This window comes from Salvelinus namaycush, chromosome 37 (genome assembly GCF_016432855.1).
Source record: "Salvelinus namaycush isolate Seneca chromosome 37, SaNama_1.0, whole genome shotgun sequence".
Lineage (NCBI taxonomy): Eukaryota > Metazoa > Chordata > Actinopteri > Salmoniformes > Salmonidae > Salvelinus > Salvelinus namaycush.
The window spans coordinates 18,586,844-18,608,218 of NC_052343.1; the positions used below are offsets into that span (position 1 = coordinate 18,586,844).

Genomic DNA, 21,375 nt, shown 5'->3' on the forward strand with positions numbered 1-21,375 from the left:
CACGGCAGGCTAAGAGAGACATGGAAACACACAAGGCGCACGCACGCACACACGCACGCACGCACGCACGCACACTCTGTGGATGTCGAGTAATAGGCCATGTGAATCTGCCTTGTCTAACAGGCTGGTCATGTAATGTCATGACCTAATGTGCTATACAGAGACACGCTGGCCACAGTCTTGTGTTGTAATCTAATAGTCTTCTCCTGTGTGATTTAAACATGGTGACAACAGATGGCAGACATAGTCAACGGTAGAGAGATACAGACCCAGAACCAGACATGAATAGAGATAATGTAATTACACACACACACACACACACACACACACACACACACACACACACACACACACACACACACACACACACACACACACACTTTGAATACTTTATTTGCACTCTTCACAGTCAAGCATTGAGGTACAAAGGACCCAAATATGTCAAAGGTCACAGAGTCTTAGAATCATGGAAACCAGAAACACTTCACAGAGATAATCTACAATAACAGCTGACACAGCTATACAGGCCAGCTGCTGGGCTTTTTCCCTTTGGAAGGTATGTAATAATACACACAACACATGCAGTGCAGCCAGGCAGGCACGCACACACACCGACACACGTACCTGCCGTGTTTGGCCTCAGTAGAGTCTGACCAGGCGCTGGAAGCCGTGATGTCAGAGTCAGGGATGGTGCCATCCTCCATCCCCAGGGCATAACGACACTGAGCTGCATGGATGTGTGTGTGCGTGTGTGTGTGTGTGTGTGTGTGTGTGTGTGTGTGTGTGTGTGACCGTGTGTGTGTGTGAGAGAAAGGGAGACACAGACAGAGAGAGGGGGGGACAAGAATGAGACAGAGACTACATAACATAATTCATCATGCCTGTCATACAGAGAATAGAGGACAGAATAGAACATTCTACTATCATACATATTCTACTATCATACATTGTACTGTCATACACATTGTACTATCATACACATTCTACTATCATACACATTCTACTATCATACACATTGTACCATCATACACATTCTACTATCATACATATTCTACTATCATACATTGTACTATCATACACATTCTACTATCATACACATTCTACTATCATACACATTGTACTATCATACACATTGTACTATCATACACATTCTACTATCATACATATTCTACTATCATACACATTCTACTATCATACACATTCTACTATCATTCATTCTACTATCATACATATTCTACTATCATACACATTGTACTATCATACACATTCTACTATCATACATTGTGCTATCCTACACATTGTACTATCATTCATTCTACTATCATACATATTCTACTATCATACACATTGTACTATAATTCATTCTACTATCATACATATTCTACTATCATACACATTCTACTATCATACACATTCTACTATCATACATATTCTACTATCATACATTGTACTATCATACATTGTACTATCATACATTTCTACTATCATACACATTCTACTATCATACACATTCTACTATCATACACATTCTACTATCATACTGTCACGTTCCTGACCTGTTTTCTGTTAGTTTTGTATGTGTTAGTTGGTCAGGACGTGAGTTTGGGTGGGCAGTCTATGTTTTCTGTTTCTATGTTGGTTTAAAGGGTGACCTGATATGGCTCTCAATTAGAGGCAGGTGGTTTTCATTTCCTCTGATTGAGAGTCATATTAAGGTAGGTGTTTTCACACTGTTTGTTTGTGGGGTGGTTGTCTCCTGTGTCTGTGTCTATGTACGTTGCGCCACACGGGACTGTTTTCGGTTTGTTTGTTCGGTTGTTCGTTTATGTAGTCTGTTCTGTTTTCATGCGTTCTTCGTGTCATGTAAGTTTTATGTTCAGGTGCGTCTACGTCGTTTGTTGTGTTTGTAGTTTGTTAAAGTGTTTTCGTGTTTTTTCGTCTTTAATTTAATAAATCATGTCATATCAAGAAGCTGCATTTTGGTTCAATCCCTGCTCCTCCTCTTCGGATGAAGAGGAGGAGGAAAGCCGTTACACATACATTGTACTATCATACATTGTACTATCATACACATTGTACTATCCTACACATTGTACTATCATACATATTCTACGATCATACATATTCTACTATCATACACATTCTACTATCATACACATTCTACTATCATACATCAGGAGTAACATGATAGCTAAAATGATCTTAATTTGACCTGTTTCTCACAGCAGGAAAATAATCCTGCAGCAACAGGAAACATTCATTATTGTGTGGATTATAATTAATGGACATTTTTGTTAAGGAAAATTAAGTCGAACACACTACAAGTTTGCGAAATGTCCTGCAACAACAGGGTGATCCTACACCTGTACATGTCATTGTTGGAGCCAGTCATTGTTCACGCAGCATTAAGTCATCTCCGTCTCCATCTTTCCATCTCCATCTTTCCTTCTCTATCTTTCCTTCTCTATCTTTCTGTCTCCATCTTTCCATCTCCATCTTTCCTTCTCTATCTTTCCGTCTCTATCTTTCCTTCTCTATCTTTCCGTCTCCATCTTTCCATCTCTATCTTTCCGTCTCCATCTTTCCATCTCCATCTTTCCTTCTCTATCTTTCATTCTCTATCTTTCCTTCTCTTTCTTTCTGTCTCCATCTTTCCGTCTCCATCTTTCCTTCTCTATCTTTCCGTCTCCATCTTTCCTTCTCTATCTTTCCGTCTCCATCTTTCCGTCTCCATCTTTCCGTCTCCATCTTTCCTTCTCTATCTTTCCTTCTCCATCTTTCCTTCTCTATCTTCCCTTCTCCATCTTTCCTTCTCCATCTTTCCTTCTCTATCTTTCCTTCACTATCTTTCCGTCTCCATCTTTCCTTCTCAGTCTTTCCATCTCCATCTTTCCTATCTTTCCCACATGGCAACCTACTCCAATGTTCTGGTCAAAAGCAATGCGTTCTATAGGGAATAGGGTACCATTTGGGACACATCTTCAGACTGCGTAGTGGAGCTCATCCAATAATGTCCTTGTCAGCTCTTATTTCTCTTCTAGTCACTCAGGAAGAAACACGTACAGTCAATGTTAATTAACAATCTAATAGGATTAATATTGAAGAATAGGAGCTGTCAAGTTCATTACAAACAGATATCCTTCTATTAGCTAATAACCCTGAAGAGGTATCATTCTCCATTTCTTTACTTTAACAGGCAGATGAGGTGAGGTGAGTACAGGAGTAAAAAGCGGAGGAGGAGGGGAGGAGAAAGAGAAGGAAGAGGGGCATGAGGAGGCGGAGGGGAGGAGAAAGAGAAGGAAGAGGGGCATGAGGAGGCAGAGGGGCGGAGAAAGAGAAGGAAGAGGGGCATGAGGAGGAGAATGGGAGGAGAAAGAGAAGGAAGAGGGGCATGAGGAGGAGAACGGGAGGAGAAAGAGAAGGAAGAGGGGCATGAGGAGGAGGAGAGGAGAAAGAGAAGGAAGAGGGGCATGAGGAGGCAGAGGGGGGAGGAGAAGAGAAGGAAGAGGGCATGAGGAGGAGAAGGGGAGGAGAAAGAGAAGGAAGAGGGGCATGAGGAGGCGGAGGGGAGGGAAGAAGAGAAGGAAGAGGGGCATGAGGAGGAGAAGGGGAGGAGAAAGAGAAGGAAGAGGGGCATGAGGAGGCGGGAGGGGAGGAGAAAGAGAAGGAAAGAGGGCATGAGGAGGCAGAGGGGGAGGAGAAAGAGAAGGAAGAGGGGCATGAGGAGGAGAAGGGGAGGAGAAAGAGAAGGAAGAGGGGCATGAGGAGGCAGAGGGGGAGGAGAAAGAAGAGGAAGAGGGGCATGAGAGGGAGGAGGGGGGGGAGAAAGAGAAGGAAGAGGGGCATGAGGAGGAGGAGGGGAGGAGAAAGAGAAGGAAGAGGGGCATGAGGAGGCGGGGGGGAGGAGAAAGAGAAGAAGAGGGGCATGAGGGGAGGCGGGGGGAGGAGAAAGAGAAGGAAAAGAGGGGCATGAGGAGGAGAAGGGGAGGAGAAAGAGAAGAGAGAGGGGCATGAGGAGGCAGAGGGGGAGGAGAAAGAAGTGAAGAGGGGCAGGAGGAGGAGGAGGAGGGGGAGGAGAAAGAAGAGAAGGAAGAGGGCATGAGGAGGAGGAGGGAGGAGAAGAGAAGGAAGAGGGCATGAGGAGGCGGAGGAGAAGAGAGGGAAGAGGGGCATGAGGAGGAGGAGGGGAGGAGAAAGAAGAGGAAGAGGGGCATGAGGAGGAGGAGGGGAGGTTAAAGAGAAGGAAGAGGGGCATGAGGAGGAGGGGAGGAGAAAGAGAAGGAAGAGGGGCATGAGGAGGCGGAGGGGAGGAGAAAGAGAAGGAAGAGGGGCATGAGGAGGCGGAGGGGAGGAGAAAGAGAAGGAAGAGGGGCATGAGGAGGCAGAGGGGGAGGAGAAAGAGAAGGAAGAGGGGCATGAGGAGGGAAGGAGGAAAGAGAAGGAAGAGGGCATGAGGAGGAGGAGGGGGAGGGAGAAAGAGAAGGAAGAGGAGCATGAGGAGGAGGAGGGAAGGAGAAGGAGAAGGAGAGGGGCATGAGGAGGAGGGGGAGGAGAAAGGAGAAGGAAGAGGGGCATGAGGAGGAGGAGGGAAGGAGAAAGAGAAGGAAGAGGGGCATGAGGAGGAGGAGGGAAGGAGAAAGAGAAGGAAGAGGGGCATGAGGAGGAGGAGGGGAGGAGAAAGAGAAGGAAGAGGGGGCATGAGGAGGAGGAGGGAAGGAGAAGAAAGAGAAGGAAGGGGGCATGAGGAGGCGGAGGGGAGGGAGGAGAAGAGAAGGAAGAGGGGCATGAGGAGGAGGAGGGGGAGGAGAAAGAGAAGGAAGAGGGGCATGAGGAGGAGGAGGGAAGGAGAAGAGAAGGAAGAGGGCATGAGGAGGAGGAGGGGGAGGGGAAAGAGAAGGAGAGGGGCATGAGGAGGAGGAGGGAAGGAGAAAGAGAAGGAAGAGGGGCGCGAGGAGGAGGAGGGGGAGGAGAAAGAGAAGGAAGAAGGGCATGAGGAGGAGAAGGGGAGGTGAAAGAGAAGGAAGAGGGGCATGAGGAGGAGGGGAGGAGAAAGAAGAGGAAGAGGGGCATGAGGATGAGGAGGGAAGGAGAAAGAGAAGGAAGAGGGGCATGAGGAGAAGGAGGGGAGGAGAAAGAGAGGAAGAGGGGATGAGGAGGGAGAAGGGGAGAGAAAGAGAAGGAAGAGGGGCATGAGGAGGCAGAGGGGGAGGAGAAAGAAAAGGAAGAGGGGCATGAGGAGGAGGGGAGGAGAAAGAGAAGGAAGAGGGGCATGAGGAGGAGGAGGGGAGGAGAAAGAGAAGGAAGAGGGGCATGAGGAGGCAGAGGGGAGGAGAAAGAGAAGGAAGAGGGGCATGAGGAGGAGGAGGGAAGGAGAAAGAGAAGAAGAGGGGCATGAGGAGGCGGAGGGAGGAGAAAGAGAAGGAAGAGGGCATGAGGAGCGGCGGAGGGGAGGAGAAAGAGAAGGAAGCGGGGCATGAGGAGGCGGAGGGGAAAGAGAAGGAAGAGGGGCATGAGGAGGAGGAGGGAAGGAGAAAGAGAAGGAAGAGGGGCATGAGGAGGAGGAGGGGGAGGAGAAAGAGAAGGAAGAGGGGCATGAGGAGGAGGAGGGAAGGAGAAAGAGAAGGAAGAGGGGCATGAGGAGGAGGAGGGGAGGAGAGAAAGAGGAAGGGGCATGAGGAGGAGGAGGGAATGAGAAAGAGAAGGAGAGGGGCATGAGGAGGAGGGAAGGAGAAAGAGAAGGAAGAGGGGCAGGAGGAGGAGGAGGGGGAGGAGAAAGAGAAGGAAGAGGGGGAGGAGGAGGGAAGGAGAAAGAGAAGGAAGAGGGGCATGAGGAGGCGGAGGGGAGGAGAAAGAGAAGGAAGAGGGGCATGAGGAGGAGGAGGGGGAGGAGAAAGAGAAGGAAGAGGGGCATGAGGAGGAGGAGGGAAGGAGAAAGAGAAGGAAGAGGGGCATGAGGAGGAGGAGGGGGAGGGAAAGAGAAGGAAGAGGGGCATGAGGAGGAGGAGGGAAGGAGAAAGAGAAGGAAGAGGGGCATGAGGAGGAGGAGGGAAGGAGAAAGAGAAGGAAGAAGGGCATGAGGAGGAGAAGGGTAGGTGAAAGAGAAGGAAGAGGGGCATGAGGAGGAGGGAGGAGAAAGAAGAGGAAGAGGGGCATGAGAGAAGGAGGGAAGGAGAAGAGAAGGGAGAGGGGCATGAGGAGGAGGATGGAAGGAGAAAGAGAAGGAAGAGGGGCATGGGAGGCGGAGGGGAGGAGAAAGAGAGAAGGAAAGAGGGGCATGAGAGAGGAGCGAGGGGGAGGAGAAAGAGAAGGAAGAGGGCATGAAGGAGGAGGATGGAAGGAGAAGAGAAGGGAAGAGGGCATGAGGAGGAGGAAGGGGAGGTTAAAGAGAAGGAAGAGGGGCATGAGGAGGCAGGGGAGGAGAAAGCGAAGGAAGAGGGGCATGAGGAGGCGGAGGGAGGAGAAATGAGAAGGAAGGGGGGCATGAGGAGGCAGAGGGGGAGGAGAAAGAGAAGGAAGAGGGGCATAAGGAGGAGGAGGGGAGGAGAAAGAGGAGGAAGAGGGGCATGAGGAGGAGGAGGGGAGGAGAAAGAGAAGGAAGAGGGGCATGAGGAGGCGGACGAAAGACCGACAAAGGAAGAGGGGCATGTAGGAGGGAAGGAGAAAGAGAAGGAAGAGGGGCATGAGGAGGCGGAGGGGAGGAGAAAGAGCAGGAAGAGGGGGCATGAGGAGGAGGAGGGGGAGGAGAAAGAGAAGGAAGAGGGGCATGAGGAGGAGGAGGGGAGGAGAAAGAGAAGGAAGAGGGGCATGAGGAGGAGGAGGGGAGGAGAAAGAAGAGGAGAAGGTGGAAGTGGAGGGGATAGTGAAAGAGGGGATGAGGAGGACATAGGGCAGACAGTTAACAGATGAAATGGACAGCTCTGCTCTGCCCGGTTCAAATATCAGCCCAGACAACAGTCCTACAGGCATATATCAACCAGGCATTATCAAACGACTTAACTATCTGCCATGACTTCACTAGAGGGCCAGACATGACCAAATAGAGGGCAGAAAACCAGTCTTCACAGTGAGTGGTGGTGGTGGGCCAGATGATATGAAAGGAAGGGGGTGTGGGGGGGTGGTGGAAAATGAGAGGCGATAATGGGGTGGTGCTAGTGGGGGGGATATAACTCAGTTATTGTTATGGATGCTGTCATTGATATGGGGTGTGGATAACTGATACTGTCATTGATATGGGGTGTGGATAACTGATACTGTCATTGATATGGGGTGTGGATAACTGATACTGTCATTGATATGGGGGCGTGGATAACTGATACTGTCATTGATATGGGGTGTGGATAACTGATAGTCATGATATGGGGACGTGGATAACGATACTGTCATGTTGATATGGTGGTGTGGATAACTGATACTGTCATGATATGGGGTGTGGATAACTGATACTGTCATTGATATGGGGTGTGGATAACTGATACTGTCATTGATATGGGGGCGTGGATAAACTGATACTGTCATTGATATGGGGGCGTGGATAACTGATACTGTCATTGATATGGGGGTGGATAACTGATACTGTCATGATATGGGGACGTGGATAATGAACTGCATGATATGGTGGTGTGGATAACTGATACTGTCATTGATATGGGGTGTGGATAACTGATTCTGTCATTGATATGGGGGCTGGATAACTGATACTGTCATTGATATGGTGGCGGGGATAATGATACTGTCATTGATATGGGGTGTGGATAACTGATACTGTCATTGATATGGGGGCGTGGATAAACTGATACTGTCAGTGATATGGGGGCGTGGATAACTGATACGTTCATTGATATGGGGTGTGGATAACTGATACTGTCAGATTGGGGGCGTGGATAACTGATACTGTCATTGATATGGGGACGTGGATAACTGTACTGTCATTGATATGGGGGCGTGGTAACTGATACTGTCATTGATATGGGGGTGGATAACTGATACTGTCATTGATATGGTGGTGTGGATAACTGATACTGTCATGATATGGGCGTGGATAACTGATACTGTATTGATAGGGGGCGTGGATAACGATACTGTCAGTGATATGGTGTGTGGAAACTGATACTGTCATTGATATGGGGGCGTGGATAACTGATACTGTCATTGATATGGGGGCGTGGATAACTGATACTGTCATTGATATGGGTGGTGTGGTATAACTGATACTGTCAGATATGGGGGCGTGGATAAACTGATACTGTGCATTGATATGGGGGGCGTGGATAACTGATAATGTCATTGATATGGGGTGGGATAATGATACTGTCATGATATGGGGGGCGTGGATAACTGATACTGTCATTGATATGGGGGCTGGATAACTGATACTGTCATTGATATGGGGCGTGGATAACTGATACTGTCATTGTATGGGGTGTGGATAACTGATACTGTCATGATATGGGGGCGTGGATAACTGATACTGTCATTGATATGGGGTGTGGATAACTGTACTGTCATTGATATGGGGTGTGGATAACTGATACTGTCATGATATGGGGTGTGGATAACTGATACTGTATTGATAGGGGGTGGATAATGAATGTCATTGATATGGGGGTGTGGAAACTGATACTGTCATTGATAGGGGTGTGGATAACTGATACTCATTGATATGGGGGCGTGGATAAACTGATACTGTCATTGATATGGTGGGACATGGGATAACTGATACTGTCATTGATATGGGGACGTGGATAACTGATACTGTCATTGTATGGTGGTGTGGATAACTGATACTGTCATGATATGGTGGTGTGGATAACTGATACTGTCATTGATATGGTGGTGTGGATAACTGATACTGTCAGTGATATGGTGGTGTGGATAACTGATACTGTCATTGATATGGTGGCGTGGTGGATAACTGATACTGTCATTGATATGGGGTGTGGATAACTGATACTGTCATTGATATGGTGTGTGGATAACTGATACTGTCAGTGATAGGGGGCGTGATAAACTGATACTTGTCATTGATATGGTGGTGTGGATAACTGATACTGTCATTGATATGGTGGTGGGATAACTGATACTGTCAGTGATATGGTGGTGTGGATAACTGATACTGTCATTGATATGGGGTGTGGATAACTGATACTGTCATTGATATGGTGGCGTGGAAACTGATACTGTCATTGATATGGGTGTGGATAACTGAGAACGTTCATTGATATGGTGGTGTGGATAACTGATACTGTCATTGATATGGGGTGTGGATAACTGATACTGTCAGTGATATGGGGACGTGGATAACTGATACTGTCATTGATATGGGGTGTGGATAAACTGATACTGTCAATGATATGGGGGTGGATAACTGATACTGTCATGTATGGGGACGTGGTAACTGATACTGTCAGTGATATGGTGGTGTGGAAATGATACTGTCAGTATAGGGGGACGTGGATAACTGATACTGTCATTGATATGGGGTGTGGATAACTGATACTGTCAGTGATAGGGGACGTGGATAACTGATACTGTCATTGATAGGGGGCGTGGATAACTGATACTGTCATTGATATGGGGGGTGGATAACTGATACTGTCATTGATATGGGGCGTGGATAATGATACTGTCATTGATATGGTGGGTGGATAACTGATACTGTCATTGATATGTGTGTGGATAACTGATACTGTCATTGATATGGGGAGTGGATAACTGATACTGTCAGTGATATGGTGGTGTGGATAACTGATACTGTCATGATATGGGGGCGGGTAACTGATACTGTCATTGATATGGGGGCGTGGATAACTGATACTGTCATTGATATGGTGGTGTGGATAACTGATACTGTCATTGATATGGGGTGGGGATAACTGATACTGTCATTGATATGGGGACGTGATAACTGATACTGTCATTGATATGTGGCGTGGATAAATGATACTGTCATGATATGGTGGTGTGGATAATGATACTGTCATTGATATGGACGTGGATAACTGATACTGTCAGTGATATGGGGACGTGGATAACTGATACTGTCATTGATATGGGGACGTGGATAAACTGATACTGTCAGTGATATGGGGGCCGTGGATAACTGATACTGTCATTGATATGGGACGTGGATAACTGATACTGTCATTGATATGGGGACGTGGGATAAATGATACTGTCATTGATATGGGGTGTGGATAACTGATACTGTCATTGATATGGGGTGTGGATAACTGATACTGTCATTGATATGGGGTGTGGATAACTGATACTGTCATTGATATGGGGCGTGGATAACTGATACTGTCATTGATATGGGGACGTGTGGATAAAGAAACTGATACTGTCAGTGATATGGGGGGTGGATAACTGATACTGTCATTGATATGGGGACGTGGATAACTGATACTGTCAGATAATGTATGGGGGCGTGGATAACTGATACTGTCATGATATGGGACGTGGATAACTGATACTGTCATTGATATGGGACGTGGATAACTGATACTGTCATTGATATGGGGAGTGGATAATGATACTGTCCTGATATGGGGTGTGGTAAAGATACTGTCATTGATATGGGGTGTGGATAACTGATACTGTCATTGATATGGGGCGTGGATAATGATACTGTCATTGATATGGGGCGTGGATAACTGATACTGTCATGATATGGGGGTGGATAACTGTACTGTCATTGATATGGGGCGTGGATAAACGATACTGTCATTGATATGGGGGGGGATAACTGATACTGTCAGTGATATGGTGGACGTGGATAACTGATACTGTCATGATATGGGGACGTGGATAACTGATACTGTCAGTAGATAGGGGGCGTGGATAACTGATACTGTCATTGATATGGGGACGTGGATAACTGATACTGTCATTGATATGGGGACGTGGATAACTGATACTGTCATTGATATGGGGTGTGGATAACTGATAATGTCATTGATATGGGGTGTGGATAACTGATACTGTCATTGATATGGGGTGTGGATAACGATACTGTCATTGATATGGGGCCGTGGATAACTGATACTGTCATTGATATGGGGACGTGGATAACTGATACTGTCATTGATATGGTGGTTGGGATAATGATATGTCATTGATATGGGCGTGGGATAACTGATACTGTCAGTGATATGGTGGTGTGGATAACTGATACTGTCATTGATATGGGGGCGTGGATAACTGATAATGTCATTGGTATGGGGCGTGGATAACTGATACTGTCATTGATATGGGACGTGGATAATGATACTGTCATTGATATGGGGACGTGGATAACTGATATGTCATGATATGGTGGTGTGGATAACTGATACTGTCATGATATGGTGGATGTGGATAAATGATACTGTCAGTGATATGGGACGTGGATAACTGATACTGTCCATTGCATATGGGGTGTGGATAACTGATACTGTCAGTGATATGGGGTGTGGATAAGGGCTTGATACTGTCATTGATATGGGGACGTGGATAACTGATACTGTCATTGATATGGTGGCGTGGATAACTGATACTGTCATTGATATGGGGTGTGGATAACTGATACTGTCATTGATATGGTGGTGTGGATAACTGATACTGTCAGTGATATGGTGGTGTGGATAACTGATACTGTCATTGATATGGGGGCGTGGATAACTGATACTGTCATTGATATGGGGCGTGGATAACTGATACTGTCATTGATATGGGGACGTGGATAACTGATACTGTCATTGATATGGGGACGTGGATAACTGATACTGTCATTGATATGGGGACGTGGATAACTGATACTGTCATTGATATGGGGGCGTGGATAACTGATACTGTCATTGATATGGGGTGTGGATAACTGATACTGTCATTGATATGGGGTGTGGATAACTGATACTGTCATTGATATGGGGTGTGGATAACTGATACTGTCATTGATATGGGGGTGTGGATAACTGATACTGTCATTGATATGGGGGCGTGGATAACTGATACTGTCATTGATATGGGGTGTGGATAACTGATACTGTCATTGATATGGGGGCGTGGATAACTGATACTGTCATTGATATGGGGGCGTGGATAACTGATACTGTCATTGATATGGGGACGTGGATAACTGATACTGTCATTGATATGGTGGTGTGGATAACTGATACTGTCATTGATATGGTGGTGTGGATAACTGATACTGTCATTGATATGGTGGTGTGGATAACTGATACTGTCAGTGATATGGTGGTGTGGATAACTGATACTGTCATTGATATGGTGGCGTGGATAACTGATACTGTCATTGATATGGGGTGTGGATAACTGATACTGTCATTGATATGGTGGTGTGGATAACTGATACTGTCAGTGATATGGGGCGTGGATAACTGATACTGTCATTGATATGGTGGTGTGGATAACTGATACTGTCATTGATATGGTGGTGTGGATAACTGATACTGTCAGTGATATGGTGGTGTGGATAACTGATACTGTCATTGATATGGGGTGTGGATAACTGATACTGTCATTGATATGGTGGCGTGGATAACTGATACTGTCATTGATATGGTGGTGTGGATAACTGATACTGTCAGTGATATGGTGGTGTGGATAACTGATACTGTCATTGATATGGTGGTGTGGATAACTGATACTGTCAGTGATATGGGGACGTGGATAACTGATACTGTCATTGATATGGGGTGTGGATAACTGATACTGTCAATGATATGGGGACGTGGATAACTGATACTGTCAGTGATATGGGGACGTGGATAACTGATACTGTCAGTGATATGGTGGTGTGGATAACTGATACTGTCAGTGATATGGGGACGTGGATAACTGATACTGTCATTGATATGGGGTGTGGATAACTGATACTGTCAGTGATATGGGGACGTGGATAACTGATACTGTCATTGATATGGGGGCGTGGATAACTGATACTGTCATTGATATGGGGGCGTGGATAACTGATACTGTCATTGATATGGGGCGTGGATAACTGATACTGTCATTGATATGGTGGCGTGGATAACTGATACTGTCAGTGATATGATGGTGTGGATAACTGATACTGTCATTGATATGGGGACGTGGATAACTGATACTGTCAGTGATATGGTGGTGTGGATAACTGATACTGTCATTGATATGGGGGCGTGGATAACTGATACTGTCATTGATATGGGGGCGTGGATAACTGATACTGTCATTGATATGGTGGTGTGGATAACTGATACTGTCATTGATATGGGGTGTGGATAACTGATACTGTCATTGATATGGGGACGTGGATAACTGATACTGTCATTGATATGGGGACGTGGATAACTGATACTGTCATTGATATGGTGGTGTGGATAACTGATACTGTCATTGATATGGGACGTGGATAACTGATACTGTCAGTGATATGGGGACGTGGATAACTTATACTGTCATTGATATGGGGACGTGGATAACTGATACTGTCAGTGATATGGGGGCGTGGATAACTGATACTGTCATTGATATGGGGACGTGGATAACTGATACTGTCATTGATATGGGGACGTGGATAACTGATACTGTCATTGATATGGGGTGTGGATAACTGATACTGTCATTAATATGGGGTGTGGATAACTGATACTGTCATTGATATGGGGTGTGGATAACTGATACTGTCATTGATATGGGGCGTGGATAACTGATACTGTCATTGATATGGGGACGTGGATAACTGATACTGTCAGTGATATGGGGACGTGGATAACTGATACTGTCATTGATATGGGGACGTGGATAACTGATACTGTCAGTAATATGGGGGCGTGGATAACTGATACTGTCATTGATATGGGGACGTGGATAACTGATACTGTCATTGATATGGGGACGTGGATAACTGATACTGTCATTGATATGGGGTGTGGATAACTGATACTGTCATTGATATGGGGTGTGGATAACTGATACTGTCATTGATATGGGGTGTGGATAACTGATACTGTCATTGATATGGGGCGTGGATAACTGATACTGTCATTGATATGGGGACGTGGATAACTGATACTGTCATTGATATGGTGGTGTGGATAACTGATACTGTCATTGATATGGGACGTGGATAACTGATACTGTCAGTGATATGGTGGTGTGGATAACTGATACTGTCATTGATATGGGGGCGTGGATAACTGATACTGTCATTGATATGGGGCGTGGATAACTGATACTGTCATTGATATGGGGACGTGGATAACTGATACTGTCATTGATATGGGGACGTGGATAACTGATACTGTCATTGATATGGGGACGTGGATAACTGATACTGTCATTGATATGGTGGTGTGGATAACTGATACTGTCATTGATATGGTGGTGTGGATAACTGATACTGTCAGTGATATGGGGACGTGGATAACTGATACTGTCATTGATATGGGGACGTGGATAACTGATACTGTCAGTGATATGGGGGCGTGGATAACTGATACTGTCATTGATATGGGGACGTGGATAACTGATACTGTCATTGATATGGGGTGTGGATAACTGATACTGTCATTGATATGGTGGTGTGGATAACTGATACTGTCATTGATATGGGGTGTGGATAACTGATACTGTCATTGATATGGTGGCGTGGATAACTGATACTGTCATTGATATGGGGACGTGGATAACTGATACTGTCATTGATATGGTGGTGTGGATAACTGATACTGTCATTGATATGGGACGTGGATAACTGATACTGTCAGTGATATGGTGGCGTGGATAACTGATACTGTCATTGATATGGGGGCGTGGATAACTGATACTGTCATTGATATGGGGCGTGGATAACTGATACTGTCATTGATATGGGGACGTGGATAACTGATACTGTCATTGATATGGGGACGTGGATAACTGATACTGTCATTGATATGGGGACGTGGATAACTGATACTGTCATTGATATGGTGGTGTGGATAACTGATACTGTCATTGATATGGGACGTGGATAACTGATACTGTCAGTGATATGGGGACGTGGATAACTGATACTGTCATTGATATGGGGACGTGGATAACTGATACTGTCAGTGATATGGGGGCGTGGATAACTGATACTGTCATTGATATGGGGACGTGGATAACTGATACTGTCATTGATATGGTGGCGTGGATAACTGATACTGTCATTGATATGGGGTGTGGATAACTGATACTGTCATTGATATGGTGGTGTGGATAACTGATACTGTCATTGATATGGGGTGTGGATAACTGATACTGTCATTGATATGGTGGCGTGGATAACTGATACTGTCATTGATATGGGGACGTGGATAACTGATACTGTCATTGATATGGTGGTGTGGATAACTGATACTGTCATTGATATGGGACGTGGATAACTGATACTGTCAGTGATATGGTGGTGTGGATAACTGATACTGTCAGTGATATGGGGGCGTGGATAACTGATACTGTCATTGATATGGGGACGTGGATAACTGATACTGTCATTGATATGGTGGCGTGGATAACTGATACTGTCATTGATATGGGGACGTGGATAACTGATACTGTCATTGATATGGGGATGTGGATAACTGATACTGTCAGTGATATGGGGATGTGGATAACTGATACTGTCAGTGATATGGGGTGTGGATAACTGATACTGTCATTGATATGGGGGCGTGGATAACTGATACTGTCATTGATATGGGGACGTGGATAACTGATACTGTCATTGATATGGTGGTGTGGACAACTGATACTGTCAGTGATATGGTGGTGTGGATAACTGATACTGTCATTGATATGGTGGTGTGGATAACTGATACTGTCATTGATATGGTGGTGTGGATAACTGATACTGTCAGTGATATGGTGGTGTGGATAACTGATACTGTCATTGATATGGGGTGTGGATAACTGATACTGTCATTGATATGGGGGCGTGGATAACTGATACTGTCAGTGATATGGTGGTGTGGATAACTGATACTGTCATTGATGTGGTGGTGTGGATAACTGATACTGTCATTGATATGGTGGTGTGGATAACTGATACTGTCATTGATATGGTGGTGTGGATAACTGATACTGTCATTGATATGGTGGTGTGGATAACTGATACTGTCATTGATATGGTGGTGTGGATAACTGATACTGTCAGTGATATGGTGGTGTGGATAACTGATACTGTCAGTGATATGGTGGCGTGGATAACTGATGCTGTCAGTGATATGGGGGCGTGGGGGGGTGGATAATGATGCTGTCAGTGATATGGTGGCGTGGGGGGGGTGAATAATGATGCTGTCAGTGATATGGTGGCGTGGGGGGGTGGATAATGATGCGGTCAGTGATATGGTGGCGTGGGGGGGTTGATAATGATGCTGTCAGTGATATGGTGGCGTGGGGGGGTGGATAATGATGCGGTCAGTGATATGGTGGCGTGGGGGGGTTGATAATGATGCTGTCAGTGATATGGTGGCGGGGGGGGGGGGGGTGATAATGATGCTGTCAGTGATATGAGGGCATGGGGGGGTGATAAGGGGGGAAGTTCTAACTCAGTTGCTGTCGGTGAGTCAGTGGATAGGAATGTGGGTTTGGAAGATAAACCCTCTGAGACACACACACACACACCTACCCCCTACACCCCCACGCGGACAGGCCTGTTTCATTACATCATTACCTAGCTGCCAATAAAACTCTCTCTCCAGGCCTCCCCATCTCTCTTTTTACTCCCCTCTCTGTCATTGCCCTCTCTTTCTCCATTGGCTTTTTTCCCACGCTCTCCCTCTCTTTCTCCATTGGCTTTCTTCCCACGCTCTCCCTCTCTTTCTCCATTGGCTTTCTTCCCACGCTCTCCCTCTCTTTCTCCATTGGCTTTCTTCCCACGCTCTCCCTCTCTTTCTCCCCCTTTCACACACACGGTGGGTGTTTCCCTTCCTTTATTCACTCTTCATATCAGTTCATATCCCGCTACTAATGGGCTATTTCCTCCTATAAAAGACTTGTTGTTGCATCACCGCAGCAACGGTGTGGAAATAATAACCATATGGATCAAATCAGATGACACAAACGTGTGCATGCATGTGTGTGTGCGGGAGACAGATAATTCATTGTCTGCTTCTACCCTGGAGGTGACAGCTCTGGTTTCACCTTGTGGAGTTTCATTTTCTCTACTCTATCAATTCCATCTCGGCCTCACCCATTGCCTTATCCTCCTCCTCAACCCCTCCATCCCTCTCCTCTCCTCCCCTCTCTCTCTTTGTATGATTGACAGGTGATGAGCGGCCTGTACATTAGTGAGGCTGAATACCCAAGGCTGCCTAGGAGACATGGACCTGAAACAGGATCGGCTGCTGCTAGCGGATGGACAGACTTAAGGCACACATCCAAGAATGTGAGGAGAGTGTAGACAAGGAACGGGCAGAGAGGGCGAGGGATGGAGGGGTGGAGGAGGAGGATAAGGCAATGGGTGAGGCCGAGATGGAATTGTCTGACATTTCTGAGGGGGTGCCTGTGAGATCTTGAATGGAAGGTAAAACACATCTGTTCTGATCATAGTTTTTTCCCTTGGTGTGACTCAAATTGTATTAAACATGGCCGATTGGTCAACGATCATCAATCCCTAGTCCGCCTACTATCTACCTTGGCTTTAACTAGGTAGGTTATTGAGAACCCATTCTCTTCAACAATAACGACCAATCATATTCTGGGGATCTGATTTGACCTTGACCTTAAGCAGCCACTTCCTGTCTGACATCTGACCTTTGACCTCTCACCTGGTTTAAAGTGCCAGTCGTGGTCATCCGCAGCCGACAACGCCACCAGAATGACGGTAACCACAATGAAAGGTAACGGCCGCAGCTCTGGCGTGGCCATGGCACCAGCAACACACCCGGTTACCTGTCCGGAGACGCGCTGACAACCACAGTCATACCTGACAGAGGGAGAGGGAGAGGGAGAGGGAGAGAGAGAGAGAGAGAGAGAGAGAGAGAGAGAGAGAGAGAGAGGAAGGATTAGAAGATTTCAGAATGCGTGAATCATTTATTTTGTATCATGAAAGACAGAATACGAGAGAGTACAAGAAGGAAGAATGAGAGAGAGGGGTGATACTCCGTGTGGATGGGTTTCTGTCTAAATGTCAGGTCCAGTCTAGTAGATACAGTAGCTTCCTCTGTGATTTATGAATCCCTGTCTGTTAACCCTGTGTATGTGTAACCAGACACCATGGACTCATTGGAGAGCAACTCCACTAAATCCTCAGGTTTAGAGGAGGAATCCACGTGGGAAATCACCTTCATACAGACACTGTTTTAACCTGGGACAACGCAACACAATATTTAAGCAATATAATACAACACAACATGACACATATAATATAATGCAACACAACACAATATAATACAAGACAATATGACACAACACAATACAATATAACACAACAAAATAACTAAATTCAACACAACAAAATCCAACAAAACAGACCAGTGGCACCACAGCACAGACAACATTAGCTTTGTTTAGATCTGTTGTTGTTGCACAATGAGCCAATCGAAGGTGGTATAATTAGCCTAGCCAGCATTACTTAGTCCTTCAGCGTTCGAAATGTCAATCATGTCATTTCCAACTCCCTTATTACAATCTCCTCCTCAAGCCCTAATTGGCCTAAACATAGCAGCAGGGTTGTTAATGAGATAGAGAGACAGACAGTAGTAAATACATCATCTAGATCATTCCACAGATCACATAGCCAGAAAAGGACAGATAGAAAGAGAAATAGAGAAAGGTAACAGATATATTTGACAGTCCAGTCTGTGTATCAACACTACACGGAGAGGGGCTAAGCCACAGATAAGTGACGGCAGGCCGGCAGGCAGGCAGGTGGAACATTAAAAAGTGGATTTCAGAGCTCCCTTCAAAACACTATTTCTATGGGTGGTGTAGTCATAGAAATATATTTAATTCACATTCTACTTCTGTGGTTGTAGTTAGGCATGTATCAGACATAGTAGGCAGTAGCCTTTTCATGAAAAGTGGATTTCAGATCTCCCATCTAAACACTGTTTCTCTGGGTGCTGTTTTAGTTAGACTGGGGCCTGATAGGGTGGATAGGGTGCTGTAGTAGTTAGACTGGGGCCTGATAGGGTGGATAGGGTGCTGTAGTAGTTAGACTGGGGCCTGATAGGGTGGATAGGGTGCTGTAGTAGTTAGACGGGGGCCTGATAGGGTGGATAGGGTGCTGTAGTAGTTAGACTGGGGCCTGATAGGGTGGATAGGGTGCTGTAGTAGCAAGACTGGGGCCTGATATGGTTCTGTAGTAGTTAGACTGGGGCCTGATAGGGTGGATAGGGTGCTGTAGTAGTTAGACTGGGGCCTGATAGGGTGGATAGGGTGCTGTAGTAGTTAGACTGGGGCCTGATAGGGTGGATAGGGTGCTGTAGTAGCTAGACTGGGGCCTGATAGGGTGGATAGGGTGCTGTAGTAGCAATACTGGGGCCTGATATGGTTCTGTAGTAGTTAGACTGGGGCCTGATAGGGTGGATAGGGTGCTGTAGTAGCAAGACTGGGGCCTGATATGGTTCTGTAGTAGTTAGACTGGGGCCTGATAGGGTGCTGTAGTAGTTAGACTGGGGCCTAATAGGGTGCTGTAGTAGTTAGACTGTGGCCTGATAGGGTGCTGTAGTAGTTAGACTGGGGCCTGATAGGGTGGATAGGGTGCTGTAGTAGTTAGACTGGGGCCTGATAGGGTGGATAGGGTGCTGTAGTAGTTAGACTGTGGCCTGATAGGGTGCTGTAGTAGTTAGACTAGGGCCTGATAGGGTGGATAGGGTGCTGTAGTAGTTAGACTGGGGCCTGATAGGGTTGATAGGGTGCTGTAGTTACCCATCTATGAGACACAAAAGGGCTTGTCCAGTAGTTTTACTGGTGGATGCTTAATGATTGGGGGTGACGGGGGCAGGGGGGGGAGACAGCTGGTAGGGGAGGGGGGGTAGAGGGGTGGCCTGGGGTCCCTGTGGGCCCACTGACTTCACTGGCACAGACCGACAGCTGACACACAGCTGTGTCTGTAGGGACACAGAGGAAGGGGAGAGCGACAATGTGATGGACAGAGGGAGGGAATGAAGGGAGGTATGAAGATGAGTGAAAAGTGGAATTGTAGGCATAGAGAACGGAAGAGAAGGATGGAACGAAGGAGCAGTCCAGATGACATGGATGACATAGTAGAGTGTGTGTGTGTGTGTGTGTGTGACACAGAGGAGATTTCAGGGATAGCCAGCCAGTGCAGCTGTCCAGAACAAAAGACAGGCGCTAGGCAACAGATACAGGGTGCAAGTGTTCAGAGAGGGAGAGAGTAGACAGCTTGTTCTGAGAAAACACCCAAGCCTTCCAAACGAGTGAAGCAGTGTGTGTCTGCTGTGCCAGATGACACCATGTTGAAATATGTCTCTTACAGGATTCCAGTACCTCTAAGCATGCAGAACCAGAGCTGAGAATCTCCCTCCGCTGGCCTGTCCACTATGTCAACAATCCTAAAAATTATCCCCGTCACAATCCATAACAAGGTACTCAACAAATGTTACAACGGGTAAAATACTTTTACTGACCAGCGATCACAAAACTGGATGGAAACACAAACCTTAGCTTCTGAAGAAAATACAACCAAATGAAAATCACCACTAACCAAATCCAAGATTATGTTTGGCATAGACAGTCAAGTGTTTTTGAGGCACCAGGCAGCTGCCAAGTGGGAAAACAAGCCACAGTGTTTGGGAGAAGCTAGTGAGGGGTGTGAGGCGAGCCCACAGTATTTAGCTAACCATCTATCTCCCTATCCCACTGCCATCTCCCTCCACTTACATGATTTGTCCAGACTAATTCACAAGGCTAACTAATGGTTATGAACAGCTGTCTAAGTCCCACCACACAACAATAAAACAGACAGAGAGAGTGAAGGAAGGAGGGAATGAGGGAGGGAGAAGAAATGTTCTTATGAAAAAGTATGCTTCAGAGAAAGTTTGACAAAAGTTTGGATTCCTTTTGGCACTGCAATGTCTCATGACAATCATATTGTAGTTTGCATTCCAAACTATACTGAACAAAAATATAAACGCAACATGTAAAGTGTTGGATCCATGTTTCATGAGCTGAAATAAAAGATCTCAGACATTTTTCATACGCACAAAAAGCGTATTTCTCTTACATTTTGTGCACAAATTTGTTTACATCCATGTTAGTGAATATTTATCTTTTGCCAAGATAATCCATCCACCTGATAGGTTTGGCATATCAAGAAGCTGATTGAAAAGCAAGATGATTACACAGGTGCACCTTGTGCTGGGGACAATAAAAGGCCACTCTAAAATGTGCAGTTTTGTCACA

General features: G+C 46.0%; 1 long non-coding RNA gene across 1 annotated transcript in view; it reads right to left on the reverse strand.

The window, feature by feature from the left end:
- Positions 1-437: 437 nt before the first annotated feature.
- Positions 438-21,375, reverse strand: part of LOC120030829 — a 49,097-nt gene continuing 28,159 nt past the window's right edge. Inside the window, exons 2-3 of the long non-coding RNA XR_005473691.1 lie at positions 17,775-17,932; positions 438-727 (exon numbers count right to left, since the gene is read on the reverse strand). This is a non-coding gene — a long non-coding RNA (uncharacterized LOC120030829). The remainder of the gene's footprint in view (positions 728-17,774; positions 17,933-21,375) is intronic.